This window comes from Nomascus leucogenys, chromosome 13 (assembly GCF_006542625.1).
Source record: "Nomascus leucogenys isolate Asia chromosome 13, Asia_NLE_v1, whole genome shotgun sequence".
Classification (NCBI taxonomy): Eukaryota; Metazoa; Chordata; class Mammalia; order Primates; family Hylobatidae; genus Nomascus; species Nomascus leucogenys.
Window position 1 is genome coordinate 74,007,555 of NC_044393.1, and position 6,000 is coordinate 74,013,554.

At 40.9% G+C, this 6,000-nt stretch overlaps 1 protein-coding gene across 7 annotated transcripts in view; it reads right to left on the minus strand.

Moving 5' to 3' along the window:
* POT1 (protection of telomeres 1) overlaps positions 1-2,216 on the minus strand; it is a 107,215-nt gene extending 104,999 nt beyond the window's left edge. For 3 of the 7 annotated variants that reach the window (XM_030826234.1, XM_003261277.3, XM_030826231.1), the window contains exons 1-2: positions 2,034-2,214; positions 1,060-1,244 (exon numbers count right to left, since the gene is read on the minus strand). The gene's annotated coding sequence lies outside the window, so the exon portion shown is untranslated. Of the gene's footprint in view, positions 1-1,059; positions 1,245-2,033 lie in introns of all 7 variants that reach the window. The other 4 variants (XM_030826235.1, XM_030826230.1, XM_003261278.2 and 1 more) reach the window with 3 other exon arrangements.
* Between the last annotated feature and the right edge of the window lie 3,784 nt (positions 2,217-6,000).

Here is a 6,000-nt window from a genome sequence, read left to right on the forward strand (position 1 = left end):
AAAATTGAACTCATCATGTTTCTCCCTAAGTATCTACCCCCTATTTTCTTCTCCTTGCTGGCTAGGAATTAGAAACAGAAGTTTCCTGAATTTCTCTTTGCCACTCTAGTCTAATTGTTCTCTAAGACCTACTGATTCTGCTTCTTTATCCTGTCAAATCTAAAGGAAATCATCTATATTCAAATTCCTGCTCTACTACATATCATCAATATGATCTCAGGCAAATTGCTTAACCTTTCTGAAACACAGTGTCTTTAATAACAGTACCTATGTCATAGGTCTTTGTGGTGATTAAATAATATATGTAAAGCACTTAAAACACTACCTAACGCATGAAAAAAATGCAATGAATGTTAACTTTAGTTATTATTATTATTATCTTTTTTCAATCTCCTTCCCATCATCCCCTCTGCCACTGGCCCAGATCACCAACTCTCACCTGAATTACTGTAATTGCCTCTTAACTAAACATCTTTCCTCTAATCTTGCATTTGCCAATATATTCTCTACCTAGAAGCAAAGTTTTTTGAACTCAAAGTAAATCATCTCTTTCTCCTGCTAAAACCTACTAAAGACTTCCCATAGCTTTTAGAGTAATATCCAAATTCCTCAACATGCACATAAGGACTGCTTTTTACCCCAAAGGAAGGTACAGCATAGTCTGTTATCCCGTAAGTTCCAGCCCAACTTTCCTGACCTGTCAGAACCAAAAGCTCTCTCATGTTCACATATCACAATGCTAGTATCACACCTACTAATTTTAATTGGAGATCAGGTGATTGATCTGTCAGACCCCACAGAAATGTGATTACCTTTAGTTCCGGGACTATATTTATTCATCTTTGTACCTCAGAAACTTACTCCAATGTTTTACACACGAATTTGATAATTGTTCGCTAAATAAGTACTGAATAAGAATAACTTATTGAAATATTCAATCTCAAATGTTATGACAAAGATAAAAACCATACCTAAACCAGTTCTCATAAATAAACTCAACATTTAAAAACTGCATTCCTTTTAGTAGGAAAAAGTATTCTGAGTTACAGAAATTCTTACCTGAATGTATTTCTTGCTATAATTGTAACCTGGCTGTAGGGATCCGAAATCTACTTTATGTAATTTACTCAGCGGCTGAACTTCAGGCACCCCATTGACTTCCTTTATTAATTCAAGTGGCATATCAGTTCTGCTTCACACTGATGTCCAAAGCAAATTCAACTAGGGAATTTGACAACTTGCTGCTGAAGATACAAAACCAGTGTTTTACCCAAAATGCAGTCAATAATTTGCTTTAAGTCTCTTTGACTTAGTAATGCTTTTCCTTATTATAGTTAAGACGGTTCAGGGTTGGGGGTGACGGGAGCATGGATTATTTTACAATTTTATTGCAAACATCAATACAAAATATTCTCCCAAGGAACTGAAACTTAACCATTTTCTACTTAGCTGCGTAAAGTACCTCTAAAAAGCCAGTTTTAAGATCTGTAACGTCACTAACAACCGCCTTTAACATTGTGCTTTAAAATGTAAAATTTATTGGGGAAGAGGGAGGCCGGAAAATCGTGTCTTTTTTTAACCCCCACAGGAGTTGTAATATCGTATAGGCAAATTGTGCACCAAAAGCTTCGTACTCCAAGATGTTTCTGTGCCCCCCTCCACCCGCTAAATAAACGAAAAAACAAAAATTACTAAACTGAAATTAACTTCTGCATCATAGGCTCAACCTTATCTCACAGACCTCTTGACGGGGACACTCACTAGTGTCGATATCTAATTTTAATGTTTGCGCACCAACCTTCCCCCAAGCCACCTGAGCTCTGTGAGGGCGGGGACTTGGACTTAACTCCTGTCTGCTTCTCCCAAAACACCAAGAAAGATGCTGAACACAGCAGGCTCGACATAAACACTCGTAAGAAAGCGTTTCTCTGCGATAATTACATCAAATTTTGATCTAAACTAATTCAATCCCGGGCCCGTTCCGTCTGGTACCCACTCAAATGAACACACCAAACCTTACAAATTTCACTCACCCGCACTCTAGAAAGAACCCTAGGAAGAGTTTAGGCGGGCGCGCACGTGACGTCACACGCACGCTGACGGTCCAGCTCCACGCATGCGTGCAGGATCCCTGGGCATAGCCGCTTGTTCGCCCGCGGTGGACTGCGTAAAGGTTCACACGCTGATAGCGCCTGGAGGTTTGGTGAAATACTGACAGGATGCGGCGCCAACGGGAGCTTAGGGCCAAGTTACAGGCCCCGCCCAGTCCGGTCACATCCCCCGGAATTCTCGGCGCTCGCCTTAGCTCCGCCCCCAGTCACTTTCCAGCTTTCGTGGCGGGAGGCAAACTCAGGGTCAGCTGTGCGGGATTTGAGCTTCCCTTTGGTAGATTGGAAGCTCCTGTAGGCAAAGCCTTTCTTTTAATGTCCAATTCTCTTCCCCCAAGAAATAGGCACCTACTGCAGTCTTTACAATGAAGCATTTACAAGGATAACAATGTTATTTGAGAGTTTTTATAGTAATTTCGGGCATTGGCATAATGCCACCATTGAGTCTTGCTATTTACAGACAGATTTGATTAACCTTGTCATTGTTTTATAGGGCTATGATTTTGTGGTATAATTAATATTATAAATTATTTTATAGGTTTATTATGGTTTATTTAATATTTATTATAACAATTGATAAATATTAAAATTTATCATTTATAATGATAAATTGTTAAACATGAATTGTCTGCTAATTTCAGATATATGCCTTCAATCATTTAAGTGAAACCATCCTAGTGTGAAACTAAATGTAATAAAGGATTACATGAATACTTCCAAGGCTAATTTGAACTAAAATATCTTCCTTATATACATATTTGCAGGAGGATATAGCTAACTTTTTTTTTTTTTTGAGACGGAATCTCGCTCTGTCGCCAGGCTGGAATGCAATGGTGCGATCTCGGCTAACTGCAACCTCCACCTCCCGGGTTCAAGCAATTCTCCTGCCTCAGCCTCCCGAGTAGCTGGGATTACAGGCGCAGGCCACCACGCCTGGCTAATTTTTGTATTTGTTTACTAGGGACAGGGTTTCCCATTTTGGCCAGGCTGGTCTCGAACTCCTGACCTTGTGATCCACCCACCTTGGCCTCCCAAAGTGCTGGGATTACAGACATGAGCCACCGCGCCCAGCCAGCTAACTATGTTTAAAGTGCCTTTTTTTATCAACAGGAAGCATTCAGTATTAGCCCATCTCCTGTTTCCCCTCCCCATCTCTGTAGTTGTATCCCATGCAGAAGCCAGGGGTGACAAGTACATGAACTCAGGAGCTGTCCATTTGAGGAAAACTATAGGGAAGGTTTAGATGCTATCCTCCTTCCACTCTGGCTGCATCTGGCTGAGAAATACTCCTTTTATGTATTTCTTTTTATGTGAAGCCCTCCACATGGGCTTTGGACCCTGACCAATTTCATCTCCCTTCCATCATCATCAATATATTTTCTCTTAATGTATTTTAAGCTTTCCTTCTTTATTCATTCTTTCCCGTCACCATTTAAACACATTCTCCCAGGCTCTTGCTCTGTCGCCCAGGCTGGAGTGCAGTGGCGAGAGCATAGCTCACTGCAGCCTGGAACTCCTGGGCTCAAGCGATCGTCTGGCGTCAGCCTTCTAAGTAGCTGGGATTACAGGCACAGGCCACCACACTCAGCTAATTTTTTTAAAAAATTTTGTGGAGACGAGTTCTCACTATGTTGCCCAGTCAGTCTCACACTCCTCTGTGGGTACTAAATATTTGTTGAATGAACAAATGCTGAGGAAAACTGTTTATCTTACTTCTGACTTCCACCCCTCCATCCCACCCCTGCCCCCCACCACCCCATTACACTTAAACTGCCCTTAGAAAAAACACTGAAGAACTCTTTGTTGCTAACCCAAAAGGACATTTTTAGTCTCATATTTTTGGAAACATTCTTTGTGCTACAACATGGTCCTAGTTTTTCTCTTACCTTCTACCAACTGAATCTTTTAAAATTTCTCATAATCTGTTTAGCCTGTAAGTATCCATGTTCTATAGAATGTGATGAAGATATCTAATAGAGGTATATGTAGGGACCAGCCCCACAGGGTCAGTGGGTCTCTCCCCGTGTGCGGCGACGAGAGAGTGTAGAAATAAAGACGCAAGACAAAGAGATAAAAGAAAAGGCAGCTGGGCCCGGGGGACCACTACCACCAATGCGCGGAGACCGGTAGTGGCCCCAAATGGCTGGCTGCGCTGTTATTTATTGTATACAAAGCAAAAGGGGCAGGGTAAAGAATGTGAGTCTTCTCCAATGATAGGTAAGGTCACGTGGGTCACGTGTCCACTGGACAGGGGGCCCTTCCCTGCCTGGCAGCCGAGGCAGAGAGAGAGAGAAGACAAAGAGAAAGACAGCTTACGCCATTGTTTCTACATATCAGAGACTTTTAGTACTTTCACTGATTTACTACTGCTATCTAGAAAGCAGAGCCAGGTGTACAGGATGGAACATGAAGCTGGACTACGAGCGTGACCACTGAAGCACAGCATCACAGGGAGACGGTTAGGCCTCCGGATAACTGCAGGAAAGCCTGACTGGTGTCAGGCCCTCCTCAAGAGGTGGAGAAGCAGAGTCTTCTCTAAACTCCCCCGGGGAAAATGTGACTCCCTTTCCCGGCCTGCTAAGTAGCGGGTGTTGTTCCTTGACACCTTTTGCTACCCCTAGACCACGGTCCGCCTGGCAATGGGCATCTTCCCAGATGCTGGCATCACCGCTAGACCAAGGAGCCCTCTGGTGGCCCTGTCCAGGCATAACAGAAGGCTCGCACTCCTGTCTTCTGGTCACACCTCACTATGTCCCCTCAGCTCCTATCTCTGTATGGCCTGGTTTTTCCTAGGTTATGATTATAGAGCAGGGATTATTATAATATTGGGATAAAGAGTAATTACTACCAACTAATGATTAATGACATTCATATATAATCATATCTAAGATCTATATCTGGTATGACTATTCTTGTTTTATATTTTATTATACTGGGACAGCTCGTGTCCTCGGTCTCTTGCCTCAGCGCCTGGGTGGCTTGCCACCCACAGGTATACATAAGTCCTTTTATTTTGTTAAAGTGGTTGTTCTCAGTTCCTGTGGGACATAACACTTCCTACACGTCCAAATAACTTCCAATCTTATTTCTTCTGCATAATCTCCCAATTAGTGGCAGAGGCTCCAGAGCCTGTAATGCTTTCCCTCACATTAGCAATTAGTTTCCACAAATGAAGAAAATTGCTCATGAATATACAGTACAATTTAAGATAATAAGAGAGGAAAAAAAGAGATTGAATCAACTGAATAAGGCAATGAAGACATATTAATGCCAAAACAATCCATTACTATTGTTCTATGCTTGTTGAAGCAGCATTAAAAAGCTACTCTAAGGCTAACAATTAATGTAATTGTTATTAGAAGTTATGACTTTTAAAGGTGCAATGAAAAAAGTTTTTATATAAAATCTACAATGTAAAAATGTTCAATTTTAAGAAAAGTTAAAATTAAATTTTCATTAATAAATAATGAAGACCAAAAGCATGGGTAATTTTTTAAGTGACGTATAAATATAAGGATTCAGTCTAGTTATTATAAATAAATCAAACGTGAAAGAAATTAGTCTGCAAATTTCTGACACATCTTCCCTCTCATAGCATTTTCATATTATCCTTTACTATTTACTTGTTAATGTCTACATGTAAAATTGAATTGCCTAACATGTACAGCACTTCAAATTCATTTCCTTTGCATTAATTGTGGGGTGATTAACCCATTCCTGTTTGCAGTCCATCTGTCCTGCAAGCTGTTATCATCAGGTTGCATCTCTAGAGCCTGACAATATCATCCTCTTACTCCTGAGATTTTCTAGCAATAATATCTAGGCTACATTAGTTGGAGTTCATTTCCTTGTATCTAATATTCTTTCTGCCCAATCCTAATGAACATCTAAA